The sequence below is a fragment of the Orcinus orca genome, chromosome 8 (assembly GCF_937001465.1).
Source record: "Orcinus orca chromosome 8, mOrcOrc1.1, whole genome shotgun sequence".
NCBI lineage: Eukaryota > Metazoa > Chordata > Mammalia > Artiodactyla > Delphinidae > Orcinus > Orcinus orca.
In genome coordinates, this window is record NC_064566.1 from 91,750,492 (window position 1) to 91,763,003 (window position 12,512).

Here is a 12,512-nt window from a genome sequence, read left to right on the forward strand (position 1 = left end):
TGTAAACCCACAGTTCTTGTCTATCAAAGATCAGACACTGGGATCCAAATCGGTTCTGGTTTCAATGAGAGATCAGATACTAAAGAGGTAGCTTGTGGTGTGTATCTTTTCAATGTGCTGCAGAAAGCCCCCTCTGTTTCTCCTGTTTTTACCTTATTTTTTATATCCTATAGAGACCCTCAAGAACACACACACACACACACACACACACACACACACACACTCATTATGCTGAGAAAGGGAGAAGCAGAGAAACATTTCAAAACGTAAGCGTAGGCTTGAGTTTCAGATTTATTGAATTCCCGGAAATGCTGTCTCTTCTCCTGAGAAAGGTTAGTGTTTGGAAACAACTTTAATCTGGCCAAAGAAAAGGGAAAGAGGGAGGAAAAGATACAGGGAGAGGGAGTGTTGGCAGAGGAAAGAGATGGTGAGAAAGAGAGAGGGAATTATTAATTTCAATTGATTTTCTGATAAGGTTTCATATCCTGAAGTGTGCTTCAAATCTAAGTGACATCTGCTGAGATCACCCCTCAGTGTCTGAATTCTCCTGAATGTAATTAGATCTGAGACAAGATAGAAGACTCAGTACGGTGGCCCTTAGGGAGGAAATGGTCTTTGAAAAGAATTATGTTAATCAGACTAGCCTTCTTCTTGCATCTGTTCTGCTGTTATTCCGGGTAAAATTAATAGGTCTAAGGAAGGATCTGATCATAATGACAATCTGGTCTTCACAGCAGGAGGTTTTATAAAGGAGTTGAACTGTGCCTTGTTGAGAACACTTAAAGTAATTAGTTACAGAGCTACTCACTTTCTTTCCTTTTTAATAATAATAATGGTTATTAATGTTTACAAATTAAAGAGTCTTACTCCAGATGAAAGGAGTGCTGAAACAGAGACTCAGGAGCAGAAGCTCTGTCCCTTTCTGCCTCGTGCCCAGAGTGATGACACTGTAGCCATCCTCCTTTTCCTGCTGGACTGTCTGCCCTCTCCCTCTCCCCTCCGTGCCCCCTCCCTCCTTGCTCCCCAGGGAACTGCTAGGAACCAAGTTCCTAGAGCTTGCAGAGGTGGGAGCAACAAACAGAGCTCAGGAGCAGAGGCTGAAACTCCTGACCTGGATGCCCCATGTCAGGCACAGAAGAGCTTGATAAGTATTTGCTGACAGGATGGAGGAAAAGAAGGAAGGGGAAAAGGAAGAAAGAGTAGAAATAAAAAGTAAAGCGAGAGAGAGACAGAGAAATAAACAAGAAAGAGAAAGAAGAGAGAGACAAAGGAAGGAAGAAAAGAACAAAGGGTAGAAGAAAGAAAAGACTAGAAGCAAAAAAGAAAGAAAAGAGAGAGAGATAAAGAAAGGGAAGGAGAAAAAGCGCTCACATTGTCTTACTATAAGATGTAACTTCAAAGATGGGGAGGGTTGATGCAATAATTTGTGTTCAGGTTTCTTCTCTATTAGTCTATAAACCAGGAGTAGGCAAACTACAGCCACTGTATGTGCTTAGTTCTGCCCACCACTTGTTTTTGTAAATAAAGTTTTGGGGGCCTGTATGTTTACATATTGTCTATAGCTGCTTGCATACTACACCTGCAGGTTTGAGTAGCTACAACAGAGATGATATGGTCCCCAAATCCTAAATATTGACTATATGTCCCTTACAGAAAAAGTTTGCGAACCTGTGCTATTACCTCTTGAGAGCAGGCGTACCATTTGATTTGATGCTAAGACATGCAGAGTGGGACTGAATTTTCCAGAATAGAACTTCCCACCTGCATGATGTTCAGAGACCCTTAAGCCAAGATAAGTACCTCTTAGTGGGATAGGTGATGTAGTGGGGGGAGGGGGGAGGGATGAAGGAGGGTGAGCATCTAAATTTCTGTTTTCTCAGTCTGAGAACAGGTTCTGAGAGAATGAGATGCCGTGTGTCTGCCTCATGTCCACGGGGCTAAAAGCAGCTGCAGCAGGGGCAAAGGTAGGAACTGAAGACCAACTCTGTCTCTGAACTAATTGTCACCACCTAATTTAATGTTTATATACATCAAACAAGCCAGTGTGATGCAAGGGTGAGATTTGGAAGGAGAAGACTTAGATCCAAGATTTTCCATTTACTGATTGTGTCATTGTAGTCAAATCACTTAACTTTCCTGAGCTCGTCTTCTCACTTGTAAAATGGAGATGAACATAATATAACTTCATGGTCTTGATGTATTCGATGAGTGAAGTGTGTCAAAGACCTTTGAAAACCATGTGGTTCTTACACAATTATTATATAACAGTTATAATAGATATTATATGATCCAATAGTATGAAGGACCTGGATAAGCCAGTGTTTCTGTGTGGTGGAAGTGCTGGTGTTGGTCTCCTAAGGTCTGGCTCTAACAGGAAATCACATGTCTTAAAAGGCATTTTTGGTAAAGCTGAACTATCCAGGCAATCAAACTTTGAAACTTTGTAACACTCACCCCAAAACCCAGGGACATAAAGCAAGCATTCATTTCTTGCCTACACATCTGCTGGTCATCTGGAGCTCAGTTAATCTAGAATAGGCTCATCAGGGCTTGGCTCCAACTTGTAGGTCTGATTCAAGGTCAATGTTCTTTCACTCTTTCTGAACCAGTGGCTTCCCAAGGCATGTTCTTTTCACAGTGATAGTCAGGAGCACATGAGCCCAAGCCTCTGCTTGCATCACGTCTGTTTAATATCCCATTGGCTACAGCAAGAAACAGGAAAGCACACTCTTCTCAGCATGAGGCCAAGGCAACTCAAACACCATGCCCAATATCACTGCAGTGGGGGAGCATACTCCTCCATGGAGGCCTGTTGCAGGGAGTAGATATTTGTTGACAAATAATCTACTACAGAAGCCAAAGCATTAGCTAAGCCGGTCTAGTGTACCCGAAGCTACTGGACACAGTAGTTTGTCTAAGTGTGCTGCCATTTTGACGTTGGTGGACCATCGCTGGAATGAAATTCACTTGCTAATCTGAAGAGTTTACTCTTGACCTCACATTCCTCTTTTTCATGTCCAGATGCAGTGGACTGTCAAGTAAAGAAAACTGCACAATTTCTCCAATAACTGAAATTCATTGACCAAATTTTACAGAAAAATCTGTACTCTTTAAGAACAAATTTGGGTCATTTGGAAAAGGTAGACATAATAAAGATGCAGGAGGACTGAGTATAATGGTAACAGGAAGCAAAAGGAACCAGGACTAATACCAGACTCCAGCAAGAGAGAGCTGAGGTCACCTTAAATAAGAGTGGCAGTCATGGGCAGGGGGTCCCAATTAATTAATTACACCTTAATTTAAAAAACTGTCTCTGTTCTTGTGTCACCCTCACTGTCCTCTAGAACTATGCGGAATGCCATGGCATCCCGAGGAAGGGAAGGGGTAAAGCCAGCTTCTCTGAGTTTCTCTGTTTTCCTGACTCTCTTTTCCTCCTCCTCCTCAAGAGGTAAGGATAAGGTTACCATAGGATCAACAGCTTCATAAATATGCATAAGAAAGACAAATCAACCTGAAATCCAAAAAAAATAATTAAAATATAAATAGACTTGTTTGTTTCAAGGATTTGCAATGAATGCTTGACTCAGTCTGAAGATTAATCAGTGATTGGTAATTATACTTTCACACACACACACACACACACACACACATATCCAAATACACAAAGGGATAAACCTGGTCCCCTCTAAACAACACGAATGCAAAAACTGTGTGAGTTTTCTGGTTCAAACAGAGGTGAAATCACTTGAGGTTCCTTGCTGAGTCTGGGTTCACTTCGTACCTGTTGCTGAGCCACCAGCGCAGGAAGGGACCATGGGCGGGCTTTTACTGGCATCAGTGATCAGCCTCCTTTTCTTCCTTCTTCCTACATTTCCTCTTCTGTTTTCTCTACCTCCCTTCCTCCCTCCTTCCTCTCTCCCTTCATCTTTTCTTCCCTCTCTCTCCTATATCTCTTGCAGTTTTTCCCCCTGAAATTTGACTTTTTTCCTGCCAAAGGAGGTAAGCCATCTTTCAATCCATAGACATTTATGAGTGTTTCATCACTGTGCCAAGCTTACAATTGCCAGTAAGTTCAATAAACCCAAGCCCTGTCCCACAGGAACTCACAATCTAGAACAGTTTTTCTCAACTGTGGGTAATTTCACCCCTCCAAGACACATTTGACAATGTCTGGAGACATTTTTGATGGTTATGGCTTGGGGTGGGTGCCACTGGAATTAGTGGGTAGAGGCCAGGGATATTGCTAAACATCTTAAAATACAGAGGGAAGATCCCCAAACAGAATTATCCTGTCCTAAATGTCAATAGTGCTGAGGCTGAAAGACCCTGGTCTAGAAGGAGAAACAAAATACAAACACTTAAAAGGTGACTCACTTCCAGGCTATGTGGAGAAAGGACCCAATATGTACTATGTACTTGGGCTTGGTAAATTGCGGTTCTGGCTTTTCTCTCTAGTCTCTGGGTCTTTCCAACTCTGCAGGCTCCCAGGTTTGCTGCCACCTTTGAGAACATGGGATTCATATATATATATATATATATATTATATATATATATATATAAAAAATATATATATATAATATATATATATAAATATATATATATTTATTTGTTTGTTTGTTTGTTTGTTGGCTGTCCTGAGGTCTTCGTTGCTGCGCGAGGGTTTTCTCTAGTTGCGGCGAGCAGGGGCTACTCTTCATTGCGGTGAGCGGGCTTCTCATTGTGGTGGCTTCTTTTGTTGTGGAGCACAGGCTCTAGGCACATGGGCTTCAGTAGTTTTGGTGCATGGGCCTAGTAGTCGTGGCTCACGGGCTCTAGAGCACAGGCTCAGTAGTTGTGGTGCATGGGCTTAGTTGCTCCACGTCATGTGGGATCTTCCCAGACCAGCGCTTGAACCCGTGTCCCCTGCACTGACAGGCGGATTCTTAACCACTGTGCCACCAGTGAAGCCCAAGAACATGGGATTCTTGATAAGAGTTGCAATCTTAGGAGGGAAGTTCCTCTCCCTTAACCTACTGTTCCTTGAGCCCTCCTGGTAGCTCAGTATTTGGCCATCTGGCCATCCGCCCATGCTTCCATCCATCTACTCAGCCAGCCAGCCAGCAGTATTCATTTGGCACTACTAGAGTTGCTCAAACTCTACTAGATACATCTTATTCTCAGATTCAGACTTCCTGGGAGGGAAAACAATCTATGTGTGGCATATTAATTGGAAGAGCACAAGGGCTGAGCTTTCTGTAAGAGTGGTTTTAGTTAATGCCCATGGGCAGTGTACCAGTTTCCTTTTCTTGTTAATGCCTCTAGTTCCCTATCTGTTAAATGGGAGTCCCACTCCTAGCCACTGTATTGTTCTGCAAGATGTACGCCTGGGTAATCAGCCTGATCTCCTGCTGGAGGGAGAAGACAGAAAGGGGAGAATGAAAGTTACAGTAGCAGCATCCTGTCTATACCCCACACTGGTTTTGTAACCTAAGACAAGTTTCTCAAACTTTTGTGCCTTAATTTCCTTATTTGTACAATAGAATAATGGCACTTTAGTAAAAGAGTCACTGTGAGGACTGACTAAGTCAATCCATGAAAAGCACTTAGAACAGTGCTTGGCACATAGTAAGAGCTCAATAAGTATTAACTATCATTATCAATTGTTATCATTACCAAGAGAAAAGTCACTAGTTTAGGGATCATGAAAAATTCTATTGTGTCAGAGGTTGGAGGGGAGAAGTGAGACCCTATAACTCAGGAATAAGACCCCTAAGGGACACCCTTTTTACCACTATCACTTAAACCAGGGTTTCTCAGTGTCAGCAATATTGATATTTAGGGCCTGAACATTCTTTGCTGCGGGGGGGACTGTTCGGTGCAGTGCAGGAAGTTTAGCAGCATCCCTGGCCTTTATCCACTACATGCAATAGAACTTTCCCCCCAGTTGTGACAGCCAATGTCTTCAGACTTTGCCAAGGGTCCCTTCGGAAGCAAAATCACCCTGGTTGAGAACCACTATCTTAAACAATAATGATTTTTAAAAATCAGTGATAGTAATAATCACGTGTGAGGAACTGTCTCCTCATCATTTGCAATGTCCCTTTTGACTGAGCATGAGGGCATCTTCCATGTGCTGCATGTAACTGTAGATGCTTCAAAAATACTTTCATTCTGCAGAATCTGAGACGTCTTCCTCCAGGAAAGTCTGGCTGGTTCCTCCCAGGCAGTTTGTCTCTAGTTCAACATACTTGCCATGAGGTGGATGGATAACAAATGTTCAAAAGAATACATTCCTTCCCAAGCAGAGATAACTGAGAATCTTGAGATTAATGCATATATTTCATCCATTTATGATGTTAATGTAAACACGACTTCAGAAAGATAACAATATAAATATGTATTAATCAGTAATCACTTACATATCTCTACCTGTCTTTCAGTCACACAGACCTTGGCTGGAAGGCTCACTCTGGCTTTTAATACTGAGTGACTTTCAGCAGGTTATTTATCTTCTCTAAGCCTCAGTTACATCTTCCATAAAATGGGGCTAATAATTGCACCCATCTTGTGAAAATTAAGTAAGAGAATGCATGTGAAAAAATTAGTGCAATAGAAGTACAAAGGAAGAATTCAACAAATGGTAGCTATCACAGTTGCTGAAAAGAGAAAAATGATAAGTCAAAGAATTAAATAGGATTAACATGTAGGCATAGATTGGTGCCCTTCTCTCTCTATTTTCAACTAGTTTCAAGCACTATTAAACAGAATTTGGTGTTCCCAGTTGTATTCGGTTGAATACACTCTCACCAAATTTATCTCCACCCAGAACCCGAGAATGTGACCTAATTTGGAAACAGGGTTTTCTTGCAGATGTAATTAGTTAGGATGTGATTATACTGGTTTAGGGTGTCCTTCTAAGAAGGCCATGTGAATTGAGGGAAGACCGCCATGTGAAGTTGAGGCAGAAATTTGAGTGAGGCAGCTACAAATCAAGGAAAACCAAGGACTGTCAGCAATTACCAGAAGCTAGAATAGGTAAAGAAGGATTCTTCCCTAGAGCCCTCAGAGGGAGCCTGGCTCTGCCAACACCTTGATTTTAGACTTCTAGCCTCCAGAACTGTAAGGTAATAAATTTCTCTTATTTAAAGGCATGCTGTTTGTTGTTCTTTGTTATGGCAGCCCTGGGGACTAATACACTAACTTGCTCTCTTTCTTACACTCTGCCTGGGTGGATAGTGCTGTTTATTGACTTATGTAAAAGTGTGTTTCCTTATAACTGTTTTTAGTAACTGTTTTTTTTTTTCCATCAGAGCCAGCATCACTCTTAACTTTTTAGTGCTGTTAATGAGCTTAAGAATACAGTTACTCCAAATAAGACCGGTATCTCTTCCTGGGCAGAGCTGTTTTGTCCCTCACATGTCCCTCCCCATTTCACCATATTTTCTTATTTCAAACTGCCCCAAAGGATCACATTCTTCTCACCTTCCAATTGAAATCAAAGTCTGACTTGGCTACACTTGGCAATCTTTCTAATAATTCATGTCTCAATTACCTTCTTCTTATCTTCATCCTGATAATGTGTCCTCTCCATCGAATTGACCACTTTACAAAGGCTCATACTTCTGGCGGAAATGGCTGTTGATGTCAATAGCTCTATAAGTAGATGTTGCCATTTTCCCACTGAACCTAAAATAAAAAGTAATTATAGAATTCTGGGTTTAGGAGGGACCATAAAGTTCATCTCTTCCAGTGTTCCCCACCCTCTGCTTCCCCACTTCAATGCATGAACTTTCTCTACACTATTCTTACAAGTAGACATCCAGTCACTGCTTTAAAACATCCAGTGATGGGAAATCCACTGTTTCTTACAACTGTCTATCTTATCATTAGACATTTTTAGTGTTAGGAAGGTCTTTCCACTGAGTTACATACAATGTGTCTGTCATTGTAACCACTGGTCATGGTTTTGCCCTCAGAGCCCAATAAGTAATATTCATTGCTCTTCTTAGGCGATCACATCCAATAATAGTGAGTTTCAAATTCACCATCCCATCCCCACCTCCTGAATAGTTTGTTATGTTTACTTCAGCCTAAACTACCCTTACTCTTTGAGTCATTCCATAATAAAATTTAAAGTTCCTAAACATTTTTGTCACTCTCTGTTGAACACATTCCAAGTTACATATATTCTTATGGTATGCCCCTAGAGGCATATAGAGCATCCCTGCCAATTCTAGTAGGAGCAGAGTGAGCTGAATTATACCAAACAATTTTTTAAAAGCTGAGTTTTCTAGTAGTTTCTTCATCAGTGAACAAGAACTTAACAATGGGTAAAAACACACAAAATTCTACTGTTGGAGAAGTGAAGGATCTAGAAAAGAATTCATTAAGATACCCAAGGAAAGTCAGAAAAGATTAATTGAGAATAAACTAGACTTTGGACAAATGTGAAAAAAGAGGCAGTGAAGGAATTATAATTTTAGCTCACACCTGTGGTTGGGCCTATGTTCCAGCTACTCTTGCTGTGTAACAACCACTCCAAACTTAGTAGTTTAAAGCAAAGACATTTTATTATAACAGATTCTGTGAGTCAGAAATTTGAATAGGACTAATGGGAATACCTTGTTTCTGCTCCTGCATGTCTGGGTCCTCAGCTGGGAAGACCCCAATGCTGGGATGACTGAAACACCTGTGGGCATCATCACTCACATGCCTGGTAGCTGGCTTGAATGCTGGAACTGACAACTGAAACACCAGCACATGGCCTTTCCATGCAGCTTGTGTTTCTCACAGCATGGCAGCTGAGTATCAAGAGAAGTATCCCCAAAGTGAACTTTCCAAGAGAACCAGACACTGCATGGCCTTTTCTGATCTAGTCTCAGAAGTCAAACATAATTTCCACTGCAGGTTCTTGGTTACCTCTTGATGGCGGGAATTGCAAGTCACCTTGAAAAAAAGGATGTGAGATGGGAGAATATTGTGGCAGCATCTTTGGAAATTATAATCTGTCATTGTCTGGAAAAGTAAAAATCAACGGTGTCCAATCTCAGTGTCCAACAGAGTTTATTTAACTAGAACTGAAGAACTCCCTATGGAGGACATCTTCCAAGTAGGACAAAGCTGTAACTCTCTACCTGTAATATTCTCAACCCTGTCCTCCATATGTGCTTTCTATCAAGAATTTTCACAATGGCGTTGCCCCTTACATTCTAAAAAGTAGAATGAATGTGATGATAGTTTATATGCTAGGCCATGCTTAGGCATCTCCACTGAAAGACCAAAGTGGTCATAAATGAAAAATTCTTACACCTTGAAGTGCAGGGAAACATAAAGGGAAATTGTTCCTGTGTTGGTTTAGCATGAGTATCAGGTTCCAGATTCTAGTCATTAGGTCTGCTAGACACAGTTCTCTTGGTAAAATAATTAGTATTCATATTTTGGTGTGATACTATGGCTGTGACTAAAGAAGGCAATGAGTTCATAGCTCTATTTTTCTTCAACCTGGAGTATGTCTCACTCAGTTGTATAGTTAGGTCAACTGCACTTTGGGTACATATGTTCACAATCAAGGGTGATAATTGAGAGCCATGTACATTTATCTTTGTGCAAAGCTTGTTTTCATCCTGTGCACAACTTTGCTGCTTTGGGAATAATCCACGTAAAAACAACCTTGAACTGAATACAAAGCATCATTCTAGCCCATTCTTGAATTTGGAGTAGGGTCTGTGGTCTAACCAAAATAGCTCTAATGAGGAAGGACTCTGGCAAGAATTAAAAAGCAAAGTTTATGGTCCCAAGGCTGTAAACAGCAAAAATACTAATCTCCCTTTTCACATCTAGGTGGTAGCAAGAAATAATCAGCAAAAATAAGGGAATTTCCTATCAAAGGATATTTGACTTTTCTTTAATGATGTTCCATCAGAGAGCCTTGACCATCTCAATCAGGAATGACCTGATCATGGTAGTTACTGTCCAAACTACGCATTTGACAATTACCATACATTTTGTTTTCTATCATTGGTTTTCACCTCATGTGTATTTGCCTAATGATGAAATTCTCTTACATCCATAGGAAGACTCTGTTGTAGTTATGATGGTCTCTCTGCAGTTTTGTGTACTTTAGATACACAATTTAGTATCCTAACTTCCCAGTGGTATTAGTTGTTTATTTTATGGGCTATTATTCATAATTGCAATTCCATGCTTTGACAATTCTTTTCTTTCCATCATGAAAGTATTCCATTTCCACTTTCTCAATCCAAATGTGACTCATATCTCAAGGCAAGTTACAATGGTATTTTCCCCAAGGCCTTCCCCAAACAGCTCTATGAACATCTAACTCACATCCATCTCCTTCTTCTGTAAATTCTTTCCATCACACTTATCATCTGTCTCCCTCACTCTGACATTTTTATCACATTCTTCCTTTTCTTCTTAACTCTTCCATGTGAGTTTATGTTGATTCTTCTATTAGACTCAGAGCTCCTGAGGGGTCATAAACCAATTTTTTTTATTTCCCCCACAACCTATGTACAAAATAAGTATTTGTTAAAAATACAAATAAGCTCAGTTGTTAGGAGTGAGGAGGCTTTTGCTGATTGATCCATGCTCTTTCTCTTGCCCAGTTCCCTCTTCTGACTTATAAGAGGCTTTTGTGAAAAGGCTGGGATGATCCATCTTACATTCCATATGGAAACACAGAGGTACAAAACCCAAGAATGAATTTATCAGGAGCCCAAGGACCAGCCTCCCAAGTCACTGCCTTCCACTTGTCCCTGTTTCTGCCTGTCTTTCTCCTGAGTACATCTCCACTAGCCAATGACCCTATGGCAGGAGACCCAGTGCAAACATCAGGAGAAGTCTTGGAAACTCTATTGCCAGGTGGAAGTTTTAAGAACAGAAAACATGTGTTGAGCTGAACTAGAGAGGCCTTGGCTAGATCAGTCCCAACATTGCTATGTCTATGCTTAGCATTCTCTCTAATGTCCTTCCTGCTCAAGCATCTTATTGAGTATTCTTCTATCCAGGAAAGGAGTTGGAAGATTTTTCCTCCTTTCTATAAAGGGCCAGAATGTAAAAAATCTAGGCTTTGTGGGTTATATAACCTCCGTCATAACCATTCATGTCTGCCATTGTAGCATGAAAGAAGCCATAGATCAAATGAGTGTGGCTGAGTTTCAATAAAACTTTATTTATAAAAACAGTTGGAGAGAGTCACCAAGACAGTAGAGCAGGAAGACACTTAGCTCACTTCCTTATAGGCATACCAAAGCTATAACTATTTGCAGAGCAACTATTAATGAGAAAGACCTAAATATTAGCAGAAAAGATTTTCTATAACTAAAGATATAAAGAAGGAACCACAATGAAACAGGTAGGAGGAATGTAGACACAGTATAACAGAGACCCATACCCCAGGGTGGACAACCCAAAAAGAGGAGGATAATTACAATTGCCCACACACCCCACATAGAGGGAACTCTTAAGGCATACAGCTCTGGTGAACAGAGGGGAGTGTGCTGCTGGGACACATAGGCCATCTCCTACAAAAGGCTACTTTTCCAAGACTGGGAAATGTAATCAACCTACGAAATACATAGAAATAAAAGCAGCAAAATCAGGTGACAGGGGAGTATGTTCTTAATGAAAGAATAAGGTGAAACTCCAGAAGATGAACTCAGTGAAGTAGAGATAAGCAATCTACCCAATAAAGAGTTCAAGGTAATCATCATAAAGATGCTCAAAGAACTAGGGAGAAGAATGGATGGACAGAGTGAGAATTTTAAGAGAGTTAGAGAAAATAAAGAAGAACAAAACAGAGCTGAAGAATACAATAACTGAAATAAAAAATACACTAGAAGGAATCAACAGTAGATTAGATGTTGTAGAGGAAAGGATAAGTGAGACAGAGTAGTGGAAATCACTGAAGCCAAACAGAAAAAAGAAAAAAAAAAAGAAATGAGGACAGTTTAAGAGATCTCTGAGACCACATCAAGTGCACTAATTTCACATTATAGGGGTACCAGAAGGAGAAGAAAGAGAGAAAAGGGAAGAGAACATATTTGATGAAATAATAGCTGAAAGCTTCCTTAACCTGTGTAGGAAAGAGAAATCCAGGTTTAGGAAGCATTGAGGGACCCAAACAAGATGAATCCAAACAGATCCACATGAAGACATATTACAAGTACAATGGCAAATTTTAAAGAGGGAATTCTAAAGGCAGCAAGAGAAAAAAGAAAAGAGTCATATACAAGAGAACCCCCATACAGCTATTAACTGATTTCTCAGCAGAAAGTTTGCAGGCAAGAAGGGAGTGGCATGATATATGCAAAGTGCTGAAAGGGAAGATCTTGCAACCTAGGATACTCTACCCAGGAAGATTATTATTTAGAATTGAAGGAGCGATAAATAATCAAAAACTAAAAGACAGACAATCAAAAACTAAAAGACAGACAATCAAAAACTAAAAGAGTTCATCAATACTAAACCTACCCTAAAAGAAATGTTAAAAGGTCTTCTCTAAGTGGAAAAGA